Below are 17,465 nucleotides of genomic sequence, written 5' to 3'. Positions count from 1 at the left end.
GGGGGAAAAAAGGAGGAACCCCCAAAAAAAAAAAAAAAAAAAAAAAAAAAAAAAAAAAAAAAAGAAGAAACACGTTTTTACTCATTGCTTTTAATATTTTAAAATGAAACTGATACTTAAGTCTCATTTTTGTCAACTGGTATTGAATACAGAGTTAGTGATACTTTTCCCACGTTGAAGCCGTGGGGGAGGCTATAGCTTCCTACTTGTCTCAAACATAATTTTTTTAGTTGTTCACTAGGTTTCAGTAGAGGGGCTATTTTCCAGTCAGAGTCTTTTCGTCTAGTGATCCTGGCAGTCTGGTTCGGCAGCTAACAGCAGGTAATTTTTGTTTTTTTAACTTATTTGGAATGTTTGCCAGTTTACCTTTCTTTACTATCGTCGTACATAGACCCAGAAGACTTAATAAGTTCTTGTGAATTCAGTATGGAGTCACAGGAAGGAAAGGGGAAATTTCTGGGTCTGTTTGCAATGGTATACCTAAATAATGGTAAACTGGCAAACAAGCCAGAGAAATTCAAGTTCACATTCAAACAAATTCTTTTCAGGATTCTCTTGGTTTGTGGAGGCACAAAAACAACAGTAGAAACTTTTTGGCCCTCTGTGTGAATATGAGGAGAGGTCCTTTTACAAAGGTTGTGGGTGGCTTGTCTAACTAGTTCACTTACCTACTTACCTCTAACTTCCTATATGCTGCTTTGAAGCTGTTTATAGGAAGAAGAGGGATGAAAGGAAGAGACACTCTTTATGGGTAGCTCCACATTTCTGATCAGATTTTTTCTTTATGTGTGGTGGTCATTCTTATTTTACCAATGAAGAAATTGAGGCATAGTCAAAGATTACTATTTCCTTGCATTCTCTGCCCATTGCTTTATTTTTTCAACCTTTCTATTAAATTAGTATATTTTCCCCATCCTTAACCTTGTGAAACCATTCTAACTTCCTTCTGTACAGAGAAGGTGAATTGAAATAGTCATTCACCTGTTAGTGATTTCAGCCCAATTCCCTTCATTGGCAGATTGCAATATTGGGACTGCATTGGTTCTGATCATAAAATAAACTTCTGGTGGATTTCTGACACCCACAAAAAGTAGGGTGTCTTTCTATACCTTTGAAATAAAAAGGCAAGAGTAGATTAGAAGTCTGTAAACAGACTTTACAGTTACTGTTTCTTAAGTTTGGCAGCCCATAGATATTTACCAACACCCTGAAACAGTTACTTGAGAGAATTGCTGATAGGGGGATAGAGTTAGGTAACATATTTGTATGAATATTTTTTCAACCAAGGATAGAAAGGGAAAGGTAGTGTTTTCACAGTTTAAAACAGTAGTGACATTCATTTTATTGCATAAGTAATATAATGAAAATAATTACAAATTAAAGGAAAAAATGAATTTCATCACCCTAACATGTACATTATTTTTATTTTCCATTCTTACTTCACTTTTGTTTGTCTATAAGTATACCTAATGTTTGTTATTTGGTAATCATAAATACATTTTTATAATCTAAAGCTGTATTTTAAGAATTAGGGATATTGAGAAAGTTTAGGGATTTTGGAAATCAATGGCAAAGACTAGAAAATAATCGTTCTTAAAGTTTTTTTGTAGAGGAAACGCTTTTTTTCTTTTTTTTTTGAAATGGAGTTTCACTCTTGTTGCCCAAGCTGGAGTCTAATGGCGCAATCTTGGCTCACTGCAACCTCTGCCTCCCGAGTTCAAGCGATTCTCCAGCCTCAGCCACCCAAGTAGTTGGGATTACAGGCATGCACCACCAAAGCTGGCTAATTTTTTGGTTTCACCATGTTAGCCAGACTGGTCTTGAACTCCTGACTTCAGGTGATCTGCCCACTTTGGCCTCTCAAATTGCTGGGATTACAGGCATGAGCCACGGTGCCCGGCCTGGTAGAGGAAACTCTTTAGGATATTTGAAGGGATGAAGGAAGAAAAGAGTAAGGAAATGAAATGTGCAGGTAAAGTATAATGCAGAACCACTGGCATAACATAATGTTACATTTATTATCAGTTAAGGATAGGTACAATTTATTTCCTATGTTATGGGAAGCTATTCTTAGAAGAATGTCTTCCTACTATTAAACACCTAAATTTTGTTGCAGCCACAATAGAAGGCTAATACAACATGTAATCAGAGTCCCACATACAAACTAATGAGAGAAGGATAAGAGACATTGACTAACTTTAAACTTTAAGTTAAATGTACATTTTAAAATTTCTAGAGTAGCCCCTGAAAGAATAATAGTTGGAGTAGAAAGCAAACGGAATGGGAGAGGGAGACCTCAAATATGGGGGAAAAAAAAAAGGAGAGAGAAAAAAGGGTAGGACAAAGATATGGTAGAAATAATATGGTAGAAATAAGGGCAAATATGTCATTGGTCATAATGAATATAAACGGATTAAATGCTGTAGTTAAAAGATAAAATTGGCGGGGCACAGTGGCTCACGCCTGTAATCCCAGTACTTTGGGAGGCTGAGGCAGGCAGATCACGAGGTCAAGAGATCGAGATCATGTGGCCAACATAGTGAAACCCCGTCTCTACTAAAAATAAAAATTTTAGCTGGGCGTGGTGGCGCGTGCCTGTAGTCCCAGCTACTCTGGAAGCTGAGGCAGGAGAATAGCTTGAACCCGCGAGGCGGAGGTTGCAGTGAGCCGAGATCACCCCATTGCACTCCAGCCTGGTGACAGAGCAAGACTCTGTCTCAAAAAACAAAAACAAAAGATAAAATTGTTGACTGGGCGCGGTGGCTCACACCTGTTATCCCAGCACTTTGGGAGGCTGAGGCAGGCAGATCACCTGAGGTCAGGAGTTCGAGACCAGCCTGACCAACATGGAGAAACCCTGTCTCTACTAAAGATACAAAATTAGCCGGGCGTGGTGGCACATGCCTGTAATCCCGGGTATTTGGGAGGCTGAGGCAGGAGAATCGTTTGAACCCAGGAGGTGGAGGTTGTGGTGAGCCAAGGTCATGCCACTGCACTCCAGCCTGGGCAACAAGAGCGAAACTCCGTCTCAAAAAAGAAAAGATAAAATTGTCAGACTGTATGTAAAAATACAAGACAACTATATGTGGTTTTTAGGAGATTAAAATATTAGCACAGAGACAAGTTGAAAGTAAAAGAATAGAAAATTATATATCTGGCAAAATGTCAACCAAAAGAAATTAGTATCATTATGTAATAAAAAATAAATAGACTGTAGGGTATGGAGCATTACTAGTAACAGTATCAGTGTTTCAGATGGGAATTGCTTTTTGTTGCTGGGTAGAGATGGAAGTAACAGTGGCTTAAAGACAGATATTTATTTTTATCCCACATAAGGGATTCTAAAGTTTGGCAGTTTAGTGCTGATAATGAAGATTTCATTTTCTTATCAAGGTTCTAGTATACCTCTTTGTTTCTGTGCCACCATCTTTAACATGTGGTTAATGTTGTGGTCCAGGATGTTTGGAATACCAGCTCTCACAGATTGCTTGCTGGGCAGGTGGAGCACATACAGGCTATCAGTTCATTTCTTAAAGTTGTTTCTTTCTTTTTCTTTTTCTTTTTTTTTTGTTTGTGTGTGTGTGTGTGTATGTTTTTTTGTTTGTTTGTTTTGAGACAGTGCCTCACTCTGTTGCCCAGGCTGGAGTGCCGTGGTGTGATCATGGCTCACTGCAGCACCAACTACCCAGGCTTTAAGTGATCCTCCCACCTCAGCCTCCTGAGTAACTGGAACCACAGGCACACACCACCATGCCTGACTAATTTTTAAAAAACGATCTATAGAGACAGGATTTCGCCATATTACCCAGTCTGATCTTGAGCTCCTGGGCTCAAGTGATCCTCTGACCTCGGCCCGCCAAAGTGCTGGGATTACAGGCATGAACCAACATACATAGCCTTAAAGTGGTTTCACAGAAGTTCCATCTAGCAACTTCATTAGCCCTTTGCTGCAAGGTGGTTAGGCTGCCCAGAATAAAACTGGGCTTTACTGAGGGAGTGGTGATTCTGCGAAAGCCACCTGCAGTCTCTACCACATCATATAACAATAAAAGGTTTAGTTTACCAGGAAGATACTGGAATTCTGTTATTTATACCAGATAATACAGGTTCAACATACATAAACCTACATAACAACTACAAGGAGAAATTTATAAATTCACCATTATATTAGAATAGATATTTTTAACATTAAAACAACACTTCCTGCCAGCAGAGATGTGCTAAAGGAAAAAAAAAATCATTAAAACAACACAACAAGACAGAGCTATTGGGTGAATATAGAACATTGTACTCAAGTTTTAAAGAATTAGTTTCATACAATGACTACTATTTGCAGATATAGTTACTTTGTGGAATCCAAAATTTCTGATAATGCAAGAGGTAACAACCTTAAAAGTAGACCTGAAAATCTCAACAAATTCAAAGAATATGTATTGTATGGACCAAACCTTCGATGACAGTGCAAGCTAAATTAGGACTCAGTTTTTTTTAAAAGGTGACCTTTAAAAATGTTTGGAAATTTAAAAGAACACATCTAAATAACTCTTGAGGTTACAAAAGAAATAATGATAGAGGTTTACCAACACGTAATATTGAATGTTAATTTTAAAAAAATCAAAATTTATGGATACAACTTAGTGGTTCTTGGGCATAGCATATAGTCAAGTTTCATAAATATTCTGTGAGAGTTTGAAAAGACCATTCTCTAGTTGAGGGCAGTGGTATTAATAATAGAAGAAAACAGCTTCAGAAATTGAGAACTGTCAGTCGCTCCTCCTGATTTAATATTAGCATTCAAGGCCTTGTGCAATTTGTCCTCTGACTGTTGTCAGTGGGCACTATTGCTCCTCCTATTTCTTTTGTTTTAACCTTAATTACATAATTACAGTTCCCTCATTAGAGACTAGTGGTTCTAAAATGTTAGCATGTATTGGAATTTTCTGGAGGGTTTGTTAAAACACAAATTGCTGGCTGGGCGCTGTGGCTCATGTCTGTAATCCCAGCACTTTGGGAGGCCAAGGTGGGTGGATCACCTGATGTCAGGAATTTGAGACCAGCCTGGCCAACATGGTGAATCCCTGTCTCTACTAAAAATACAGAAATTAGCCGGGCATGGTGGTGGGTGCCTATAATCCCAGCTACTTGGGAGGCTGAGGCAGGAGAATGGCTTGAACCTGGGAGGCGGAGGCTGCAGTGAGCTGAGGTCGTGCCACTATACTCCAGCCCGGGTGAGAGAGTGAGACTCCACCTCAAAACAACAACAACAGTAAAAAACAAAAAAACACAGATTTCTGGGCCTCACCCCCTGAATTTCTGATTCAACTCATCTGGGGTAGGGCCCCCAAATTTCCATTTTCAGCAGATTTGCAGATGATGTTCATGCTGGTGACCTAGAGACAATGCTTTGAGAATCACTGTACTAGAGATTACATTCTCTTGACTGTACCCCTTGTAACAGCTAGTTCTTTTCCTACAGCCCCTTTTCTCTCCTCCTTAACTTTTTCCCCTCAGAATCCCACACTTTAACTCTCCCCTTTTCTTGGAAGTATTTTTTTTTGAGATGGAGTTTCTCCCTTGTTGCCCAGGCTGGAGTACACTGGTGTGATCTTGGCTCACTGCTACCTCCACCTCCCGGGTTCAAGTCATTCTCCTGCCTCAGCCTCCCAAGTAGCTGTGATTACAGGTGTGCACCACCATGCCCAGCTAATTTTGTATTTTTAGTAGAGACGGGGGTTTTATCGTGTTGGTCAGGCTGGTCTCGAACTCCCGACCTCAGGTGATCCACCCGCCTCCACCTCCCAAAGTGCTGGGATTACAGGCGTAAGCCACTGTACCTGGCTGGAAGTGTTTTTAACCATCAAGTTGTTAGATGTCCCATGCCTGTGCTTACTTAGAAAATGGTTCTTGCACATCTGTAAAAGTCCTCATCTTACTATCATACTAAATATCACTTCACATCCATTAAGATAGCTATTAAAATACACACACACACACACACACACACACACACAGGGAAAGTAAAAAAGTGGTGAGGATGTGGAGAAATTGGAACTCTATTTATTGCTGGTGGGAATATAAAATGCCACAGCCATTGTGGAAAACAGCTTGGCAGTTTGTCAAAAGGTTACACGTAGGACTACCATATGGACCCAGCAGTCCTCTCTTAGGCATATATCTAAAAGAATCAAAAACAGGGTGTTAAACAGATATTTGTACAATACCTTATAGCAGCATTCATGATAGCCAACCAAGTGCCTGTTGACATATGAGTGGATAAACAATATGTACATACAAAGGAAGGAAATTCTGACACATGCTATGACATGGGTGGACTTTGGAAACATGCTTAGTGTAATAAGTCAGACACAGGACAAATATTGCATGATTTCACTTATGAGCTACCTAGGATAGACAAATGCAAAGACAAAGTAGAACAGAGGTTATCAGGGGCTGATGGGGCAGAGAAAAGCGGAGCTTTTGTTTAATGGGTTCAGAATTAATGTTGAGGATAATGAAAATATTTTGGGTATAGATACTGGAGACTGTTACACAATATTGTGAATGTGTTTAATGCCACAAATTGTACATTTACAAAAGGTTAAATTATAAATATTATGTTATATATATTTTATCACAGTAAAAAACAAAACCAGGTGGGTTCACATCTGTAATCCCAGAGCTTTGGGAAACTGAGGTGGGAGGATCACTTGAGGTTAGGAGTTTGAGACCAGCCTAGACAACATAATGAGACCCATTCTACAAAAAATAAAATAGGCATGGTGGTACCTGTAGTCCTAGCTGTTCCGGAGGCTGAAGTGGTAGAATAGCTTGAACCCAGGAGTTCAAGGCTGCAGTGAGCTCTCATGGTGTGACTGCATTTCAGCCTGGGTGACAGAGCAAGATTTTGTCTCTTAAAACAGACAAACAAAAATGTTAGTATATTGCTGGAAAAACTTATTAGAAGTCTTTTTTGGTGATAAAGTTTCACTTTCTTTTTTTGTCATGTGTTTCTATGAGTTCCGCTTGCTTTTTGTTTTGTTTTGTTTTGTATTGTTTTGTTTGAGACGGAGTCTTGCTCTGTCGCCCAGGCTGGTGTGTAGTGGTGAGATCTTGGCTCACTGCAACCTCCATCTCCCAGGTTCAAGCGATTCTCCTCCCTCAGCCTCACAAGTAGCTGGGATTACAGGTGCCCGCCACCACGCCCAGCTAATTTTTGCATTTTTAGTAGAGATGGGGTTTCACCATGTTGGCCAGGCTGCTCTTGAACTCCTGACCTCAGGTGATCTGCCCGTCTTGGCCTCCCAAAGTGCTGGAATTACAGGTGTGAACCACTGTGCCCGACCAAGTTCTGCTTTTTTCAAAATAACAAGCATATGTTTCTGTAATCAGAAAAAAGCAAATATATGTTAAAAAGATATGTGAATATTTATTAAATATGTTTATGTGAAGGATTTTCTGTAATGTAAATCTCACTAGTTAAAGTTTTTATGTTACTTGAGTAGATGATTTTTCCATAGGATTATGACTAAAACTGAGTTTTCCATAGAACTGTTACTAACCTGTAAACTTCCTCTCTAATAAAAGTTATATTTTCCTTGGTTATAGATGCTTTCTTGTTTGTTATATCTATGTCAGTTATTTTGAACCTCTTACATTTCATATCAAAAATTATTATTATTGTTGTTGTTTTGTTTGAGATAGAGTCTTGCTAAGTTGCCCAGGCTGATCATGAACTCCTGGACTCAGAGTGATCCTCCCACCTCAGTCTCTTGAGTAGCCGGGATTATAGGCACATATCACAGGACCTGCCAAAATTATTTTTTAAATTTATCAATTAAGCAATTAAGCAATTAATCATATTCAGTGACAAAGGTAAGTATTGAGTGTAGGTAGCATTTATGCTGACTTCAGTAGAATTCCTGGGCTTTGAAACAAATGAGAAAGAAAGGAAGAAAGGAAGTATGTTGAGTGTGGCTTATACACTTTGAGGATATTGTGGTTTTGTTTGGTAATTTTCTTGGGAATAGAATAAGGAGTGAAATGAGAGAGATTTAATCTAGTTAAGATAATTTGTCAAGTAAATGTCAGTTACTTGAAAACAGTCAATTCAATTTTACATTTGTTTACTCTGTTTTGGGCACAGTGCTTTGAACGGTTTAGGTACATAAGTCAGAGAGCAGTCCCTAGTCCCATAGAGTTCCACAGAATGGTTTGATAGGCAGACAGGTAAAAAAATAGCCACATAAATGGATAGATGGATATATGAATTAAGATTAATATTATTCGTTCATGCTCCATAAATTTATTGAGCAACTGTTATGCTATGTGTTAGGACTAGTGTAGGTACTGGGGGTATAGTGACAAACAGGAAATATTTGTGCTTACATTGAAAAAGATTACTGGCATGTTGCAGGTAAATTTTATTTTCTCCTTATTCTTACAATTTTGAAATGAAATAACTAGGACAAGACAGGAACAACAGCAAGAATTTGTTGACTCAACCTTGGAGGAACTCAAGTGAAGATGTAGTTTGTATGACAGTCTAGTATTTTCTTTTTTTTTAAATTATTATACTTTAAGTTCTAGGGTACATGTGCACAACGTGCAGGTTTGTTACATATGTATACATGTGCCATGTTGGTGTGCTGCACCCATCAACTCGTTAGCACCCATCAACTCGTCATTTACATCAGGTATAACTCCCAATGCCATCCCTCCTCCCTCCCCCCTCCCCACAATAGGCCCCGGTGTGTGATGTTCCCCTTCCCGTGTCCAAGTGATCTCATTGTTCAGTTCCCACCTATGAGTGAGAACATGTGGTGTTTGGTTTTCTGTTCTTGCGATAGTTTGCTGAGAATGATGGTTTCCAGCTGCATCCATGTCCCTACAAAGGACACGAACTCATCATTTTTTATGGCTGCATAGTATTCCATGGTGTATATATGCCACATTTTCTTAATCCAGTGACAGTCTAGTATTTTCTTGATCAACAGAAAAGGTTGAAATTCTAATTGTTTCCATCAACATTAGGATTCTTTACCACTAAGCTTTGTGATAGGGTTTTAAAAAAAATAATAATTGTTAAAGTTGGTTATTAAAGCTTAAAATTCAAATCGTCAGTCACAAAGTAAATATTCATGAAAGAAACATACTGGTATATTCTTTTTTTTTTTTTTTTTTTGAGACAGAGTTTCGCTCTTGTTGCCCAGGCAGGAGTGCAGTGGCGTGATCTTGGCTCCTTGCAACCTCCACCTCTTGGGTTCAAGCGATTCTCCTGGCTCAGCCTACCTAGTAGCTGCGATTGCAAGCACCCACCACCATGTCCAGCTAATTTTTTGTATTTTAGTAGAGACGGGGTTTCACTATGTTGGCCAGGCTGGCCTCAAACTCCTGACCTCAGGTGATCCACCTGCCTCAGCCTCCCAAAGTGCTGGGATTACAGGCATGAGTCACCACTCCCGACTCAGAAACATACTGATTCTTGAGGAGGTAGATTGTGATGAGGCAGTTAGTGGAAAAATCAAGTCAGTAATTTCTTGGGACAGTCATCAAGGCTGCCTTTTCGTGTTCTGTAGGCAGTCATGGTAACTGCCTTTGTTACCAAAGTGTAGTTATCAAAGCCCTTATTTTTTAAGGAAAAGTATAATAATTCAAAGAAACATGAGGATCAGGACCTTTGTGACACTTTATTTTTATGCCAGTAAGAAGTGTCTGGCTCCTCAATACTGGTTTCATCTTGATTGTTTTATTATTTATTTTCCTTGAGTAGGGAAGAAAAGCCATCTCTCAGATAAGGTTATTTTTTTATTGTTTTAGCCTAGCTTTACTTAGAAAAATTTTTAGTGAAGTAGATAATACTCTTTATCAGGTATTGAAATATGTTTTTCCTAAAAGCATGTATTAGGCTGCCCTTCTCACACGAGATGTGTTCTGAAATGACAGATTTGCAACAGATTCTCATTTTCTTTGTAGACTATGTTAACTGAGCAGTACTTGTAAAATAATTCAGTAATCTGAATCTTTGTAGTACCTCTTCTGGAGTTATTAGGGAAAGTAAAAATGGAAATAATATTGTGGTTTCTAGGCTTACCCTAAATTAGGTAGTTACAGAAGTACACTTTTTGGTGAAGGTAAGTTTAACTGCTGTCATCTGTTAGATAAAACAGGGGTCCTGAAGCTCTGGGCCACAGACCAGTAGTGGTTCATGGCCCATTAGGAACCGGGCTGCACAGCAGGAGGTGAATGGCAGGTGAGCAAGTAAAGCTTCATCTGTGTTTAAAGCCACTCCCCATCGCTTGCATTACTGCCTGAGCTCCACCTCCTGTCAGATCAGTGGCAACATTAGATTCTTGTAGGAGCGTGAATCCTATTGTGAACTGCACGTGAGAAGGATCTAGGTTGTGCGCTCATTATGAGAATCTAATGCCTGATGATTGGCCAGAGTCTCCCATCACCTGCAGAAGGGACCATCCAGTTGCAGGAAAACAAGCTTAGGGCTCCCACTGATTCTACATTACGGTGAGTTGTATAATTATTTCATTGTATATTACAATGTAATAATAATGGAAATTCAGTGCATAATAAATGTAGTGTCTTGAATCATCCCTAAACCATTCCCCCTACCCCTCCATCCCCAGTTTGTGGAAAAATTGTCTTCTGTAAAACTGGTCCATGTGCCAAAAAGGTTGGGGACTACTGAGATAAAAGACTTTAGGCTGGGCACAGTGGCTCACTCCTGTAATCTCAGCACTTCGGCAGGCTGAGGCAGGCATAACACTTGAGGTCAGGAGTTCGAGGACCAGTCTGGCCAACATAGTGAAACACCATCTCTACTGAAATACAAAAAAATTCGCTGGGCGTGGTGGTCAGTGCATGCCTGTAATCCTAGCTACTGGGGAGGCTGAGGTGGGAGGATCGCTTGAACCTGGGAGGCAGAGGTTGCAGTGAGCCGAAATTGCACCACTGCCCTCCAGCCTGGGTGACAGAGCGAGACTCCATCTCAAAAAAAAGAAAAGGTCTTAGTAGCTTTGCTGGCTTCATTGTGATAGTTTTCAATTAAAAGCACCTCTTTCAAGCTCTCTGGATGAAATGCTCTTAGAAAATAGTATTCTTTTGTTTTATTCCTGAGACGTACATGTTAGGATTTCTTTATTCCTTCCCTCCCTAGTAATTTTAGCTCATATTTAAAGCTGAGTACATAACTTATGAAAACAAAGATGAATTTGCTAGTCATATAATACTTTTTATACTAAAATTTTCAATTCCTGTAAATTAGTATAAATTGTATTTATCAGAACAATTGGTATTAGTGTGTTTAAGTTGATGTGTTTATAAGTTGGTAATTTTTATATGTTTATTTTTTAAAATTTCAATAGCTTTTGGGGTAAAACTGATTTTTGGTTACATGGATGAATTGTATACTGGTGAACTCTGAGATTTTAGTGCACCTGTCACCTGAGTAGTGTACATTGTACTCAGTATGTAGGGGTTTTTTTTTTAACCCTCACCACCCCTCCTACCTTCCCTTCTTCTGAGTCTCAACTGTCTGTTATACCACTCTACATGCCTTTGCATACTCATAGCTTAGCTCCTTCTTATAAGTGAGAACATTACGGGTATTTGTTTTCCCACTCCTGAGTTACTTCATTTAGAATAGTGGGCTCCAGCTTCATCCGAGCTGCTGAAAAAGACATTATTTTAGTTTTAAAAAAAAGGCTGAGTAGTAGTCTATGGTGTATATATATCACATTTTCTTTATCCACTCATGGGTTGATGGGCACTTAGGTTGGTTCCATATTTTTGCAGTTGTGAGTTGTGCTGTGATAAACATATGTGTGCAGGTGTCTTTTTGATATAATGACTTCTTTTTTGGTGGGTAGATACCTACTAGTGAGACGGCTGAATCAAGTGGTAGATCTGTTTTAGTTTTTTGTTGTGTGTGAGTGTGTGTGCGTTTTTTTTTTTTTTTTTTTGAGACAGTGTCTGTCTCTGGCTCTGTCACCCAGGCTGGAGTGCAGTGGCATGACCTCGGCTCACTGCAACCTCCACCTTCTGGGCTCAAGCCAGCCTCCCACCTCAGCCTCTTGAGTAGTTGGGATTACAGGCACACACCACCACACCCAGCTAATTTTTGTATTTTTTTGTAGAGACGGAGTCTTACTATGTTGCCAAGGCTGGTTTCGAAATCCAGAGCTCAAGTGATCCACCTGCCTTGGCTTCCCAAAGTGTTAGGATTACAGCCATGAGCCACGGTGCCCCGCCTACTTTTTGTTCTTTGAGAAATCTTCATAGTATTTTCCATAGAAGTACTAATTTACATTCCCACAAGCAGTGTATAAGTTTTCCCTTTCACTGTATGTGTGCCAACGTCTTTTTTTTTTTTTTAAATAGCTGTTCTGCCTGGGATAAGGTGGTATCTCATGGTTGTAATTTGCATTTTTCTGATGACTAGTGATGTTGAGCATTTTTTCATATTTTGGTGGCCGTTTGTGTATCTTCTTTTGAGAAGTATCTATTCATGTCATTTGCCCCCCCCCTTTTTTTTTTTTGAGACGGAGTCTCACTCCGTTGCCCAGGCTAGAGTGCAGTGGCGTCATCTTGGCTCACTGCAAGCTCCGCCTCCCGGGTTCACGCCATTCTCCTGCCTCAGCCTCCCGAGTAGCTGGGACTACAGCCCGGCTAATTTCTTTAGTAGAGACGGGGTTTCACCATGTTAGCCAGGATGGTCTCGATCACCTGACCTCATGATCTGCCCGCCTCGGCCTCCCAAAGTGCTGGGATTACAGGTTTGCCCACTCTTTGATGGGATTTTTTTCCCCTTGCTGATATGTTTGAGTTCCTTGTAGATTCTGGGTATTAGTCCTTCGTTGGATGCAGTTTGCAACTATTTTCTTCCATTCTGTGGATTGTCTGTTTACTCTGATGATTATTTCTTTCGCTATGTAGAAGCTTTTTCGTTTAATTAGGTTTCATTTATTTTTGTTTTTGTTGCATTTGCTTTTGGGGTCTCAGTTATAAATTCCTTGTCTAGGCCAGTGTCCAAAAGAGTTTTTCCTAGGTTTAGGTTTTCTTCTAGAATTTTTTTTTTTTTTTTGAAACGGAGTCTTGGTCTGTCACCAGGCTGTAGTGCAGTGGTGCGATCTCAACTCACTGCAACCTCTGCCTTCCATGTTAAAGCGATTCTCCTCCCTCAGCCTCCTGAGTAGCTGGGACTACAAGCATGCATCACCACACCGGGGTAATTTTTGTATTTTTATAGAGACGGGGTTTCACCATGTTGGCCAGGATGGTCTCTATCTCTTGACCTCATGATCCACCCGCCTTGGCCTCCCAAAGTGCTCACAGGCGTGAGCCACTGCGCCTGACCTCTTCTAGAATTGTCATGGTTTCAGGTGTTAGACTGAAGTCTTTAATCCATCTTGAGTTGATTTTTATATGTGGTGAGAGAAAGGGATCCAGTTTCATCTTTTACATGTGGCTCTCCAGTTTTCCCAGCACCATATATTGAATAGCATGTCCTTTTCCCATTTTGTTTTTTGTATGCCTTGCTGAGGATTGGTTGGTCCATTGGTCTGTTTATCTATTTTCATACCAGCACCATACTATTTGGGTTACTATAGCCTTGTAATACAATTTGAAGTCAGGTAATGTGATTGCCTCCAGCTTTGTTCTTTTTACTTAGAATTGCTTTGGTTATTTAGGCTCTGTTTTTGGTTCCATATGAATTTTAGGATTGTGTTTTCGAATTCTGTGAAAAACAGTGTTGGTATTTTGATAGTAATTGCATTGAATCTGTAGATTGCTTTGACAGTATGGTCATTTTCACAATATTGATTCTTCCAATCCATGAGTATGGGGTGTATTTCCATTTGTTTGTGTTGTCTATGATTTGTTTCAGCAATGTTTGGTAGTTCTCCTTGTAGAGATCTTTCACCTCTTTGGTTATATATATGCCTAGGTATTTCATTGAAAAAAAATTTTTTTTGTACCTGTTGTAAAAGAGATTGAATTCTTGATTTGATTCTCAGCTTGGTCATTATTAGTTGTATAGCAGTGCCACTTATTCATGTACATTGATTTTGTAACCTGAGACTTTACTGAATTTATCAAATCTAAGAGTCTTTTGGAAGAGTCTTTAGAGTTTTCTAGGTATACAATATCATTGGCAAACAGTTTGATTTCCTCTTTTTCAATTTTGATGCCTTTTATTTCTTCTTGCCTGATTGCTCTGTCTAGGACTTCCAATACTGTGTTGAATAAAAGTAGTGAAGCTGGGCAGTTTTTCTTATTCCAGTTCTTAGGGGGAATGCTTTCACCTTTTCCCATTTAGTATGATGTTGGCTGTGGTTTGTCACATATGGCTTTTATTATTTTAAGGTATGTTCCTTTTGTGCCTAGTTTGTTGAGGTTTTTATCATAAAAGGATGCTGAATTTTATTGAATGCTTTTTCTGTGTCTATTGAGATGATCATTCATATATATATATATATATATATATATTTAAGTTCTGTTTATGTGGTGGATCACATACTTACTGACTTGTGTAAGTAGAATCATTTCTCCATCCCTGGGATGAAACACACTTGATCATGGTGAATTATCTTTTTGATGTGCTGTTGGATTCAGTTTGCTGGTATTTTGTTGAGCATTTTTAATTTATGTTCATCAGAGATATTGGTCTCTAGTTTCTTTTTTGTTATACTTTTTCTGTTAGGGAAGCTTCCCTCTTTCTCAATCTTTTGGAATACTTTCAGTAGGACTGGTACCTCAGTTCTTCTCAGAGTGTCTGGTAGAATTTGGCTGTGAACCTGTCTGGCCCTGGGCTTTTATTTGTTGGCATTTAAAAAATGGCAGAGTCAATCTCATTGCTTATTATTGGTCTGCTCAGGACTTCTGTTTCTTCCTGATTCAAGTGAGGAGGGTTGTATGTTTCCAGGAATGTATCCATTTCATCTAGATTTTCTAGTTTGTGTGCATAGAGGTGTACATAGTAGTCTCACATGATCTGTCATTTCTTAGCTGTGTAGTATTAGGCCAATTACTTATCCTCTCTAATCTTTTCTTTCATGTAAAGTGATAATCATACCTCTTTCATAGGATAGTTGTTAAGATAGTCCAGGTGAAGTGTCTTGTATAGTGACTGGTATGCAGTAGGCACTTAAAAGATGCTTGTCTTATTACTGTAAAAATTTAGAGATGTGATTTAAGGCCTAAAGTTATAATAGTTAAAGGTAGTTATAATTATGGAGCTTTTAAAACCTTTATTTAAAGTAGTTGTGAATCTACTTCTCTGCTGTTTTAGTAAATTTGTTGTAGAAATGATTATATAATCTTTTGTGATTCTGGGGCTGTAAGAGTTTGTCTTGGTATGGAGTAAGTAAGCCATTATAATATGAGAATAAGGCAGTACTAACTGTCAGGATATGTGCATTAGTTTTTAGGCAAGCTCACCACCTATACATTCTCCAATTAATAGAATTTGGAGTTATTTTTACTGAAAATAATGAAAGATGAATCTGAAAACTGAGCATATACATTTATAGAATTCAATTGGATGCCTGCTATGCTGCTTATGAGTGAGGTAATGTAACTGTAGCTATATCCCAGTGAAGGTAAAATATCACTAACAACCACTTGAAATTATGTTGCTCAATTCTCCTTAAAATATGCTTTTATTACTGTGTAGCTATAGGGGATGATTACAGGAAAAAGTGTCCATTGCCCAGATATCACAAATACTGAAAACAACAAAAGAATTATTTATTAAATCCTGTATTAATCAAGTTCTCATGATTCAGATGCTTTTTATGTGTTCAGTAGTTACCCTGCTAACACATTACAGAGTACCAGACTGTGTGGTAATAATTTCACTGTACAATACAAGCTAATTTAGTAGCATTCTATTGATGAAAACTTGAATGTATTTATACATGAAAATGTACTTACTCCCTAAAAGAATAAATTTTCTTGTGATAATATGTGCATTTGTTGCACAGTCAGCAGTGACTGTTTTTTTTTATTTTTTATTTTTTTTATTATTTATTTATTTATTATTTTGTTGTTGTTGTTGAGACGGAGTCTCGCTCTGTCGCCCAGGCTGGAGTGCAGTGGCCGGATCTCAGCTCACTGCAAGCTCCGCCTCCCGGGTTTACGCCATTCTCCTGCCTCAGCCTCCCAAGTAGCTGGGACTACAGGCGCCCGCCACCTCGCCCGGCTAGTTTTTTGTATTTTTTTAGTAGAGACGAGGTTTCACTGTGTTAGCCAGGATGGTCTCTATCTCCTGACCTCGTGATCCGCCCATCTCGGCCTCCCAAAGTGCTGGGATTACAGGCTGGAGCCACTGCGCCCGGCAGCAGTGACTCTTAAGAACCATAAAATAAATTTCATGAAGTTCCTTTATAATTAGGCAACAAGAATATGTGGTCCTAGAGTGTATTAGGTTCTCTAGAAGGACAGAACTAATAGAATATATGTATATATGAAGGGGAGTTCATTAAGCTGAATTGACTCACACAGTCACAAGGTGAAGACTCACCATAGGCCATCTGCAAGCTGAGGAGCAGGGAAGCCAGTCCGAGTCCCAAAACCTCAAAAGTAGGGAAGCGAACAGTGCAGCCTCTAGTCTGTGGCCGAAGGCCTGAGAGCCTCTGGCAAACCACTGGTGTAAGTCCAAGAGACCAAAAGCTGAAGAACTTGGAGTCCGATGTTCTTCGAGGGTAGGAAGCATCCACGGGAGATAGATGAAGACTGGAAGCTCAGCAAGTCTGCTCTTTCTGTCTTCTTCTGCTTGCTTTATTCTACACATTTTGGCAGCTGATTAGATGGTGCCACCCAGATTAAGGGTGGGTCTGCCTCTCCCAGGCCACTGACTCAAATGGTAATCTTCTTTGGCAGTAGCCTCACAGAAACAGTCAGAAACATTACTTTGCATCCTTCAGTGCAATCAAGTTGACACTCAGTATTAACCATCACATAGGACAATCATGTGCTTCTGTATTTATAAGTTTGGGTAATCAGTGTAGTGTTTATAAATACATAGTAGAGTAAGTCAGGGGCTTTTGAGTCAGGCTGTCAAGTATTCACTTGACAAAAGTGTCAAAGCCTCTACTGCTTTCTAGTTTTGTTACGTACCTTACTTGGTTTCCTCATCTGTGAAGTGAGAATTACAGTAACAGTATTACTATCCATAAGGTAGCTTCTGGAAGGATTTAATGAATTAATATATTTAAATCATTTAAAGTATACCTGGTGCATAAAGGCCCAATAAGATTTAGATGGTATAGTTGTTACTGTTCTACAGTGTTACAGATGTCTTAAAGTGAACTATTTTTAGAGAACAGTAAAATCAGCTGGGAAAACAGAGGCTTCGTTTTAAGAACCCTAGTATTCCTTTTGCATTTCCACATAGCTATAGAGTGAGAAGATAAAGGGATAGTGGCCTTTTGAAGGAAAGAGGGGAGTAAATA

General features: G+C 39.1%; 2 protein-coding genes across 4 annotated transcripts in view; both read left to right on the top strand.

Annotated features, from left to right (window-relative positions):
- The window catches only part of CSNK1G1 (casein kinase 1 gamma 1), a 230,780-nt gene that overhangs the window by 44,442 nt on the left and 168,873 nt on the right, over positions 1-17,465 (top strand). The window lies entirely within an intron of this gene.
- The window catches only part of PCLAF (PCNA clamp associated factor), a 113,489-nt gene that overhangs the window by 72,216 nt on the left and 23,808 nt on the right, over positions 1-17,465 (top strand). The gene's annotated exons all lie outside the window — the stretch shown is intronic.

This window comes from Theropithecus gelada, chromosome 7a (assembly GCF_003255815.1).
Source record: "Theropithecus gelada isolate Dixy chromosome 7a, Tgel_1.0, whole genome shotgun sequence".
Taxonomy (NCBI): Eukaryota; Metazoa; Chordata; class Mammalia; order Primates; family Cercopithecidae; genus Theropithecus; species Theropithecus gelada.
This window is presented reverse-complemented; position numbering and strand designations above follow the sequence as displayed.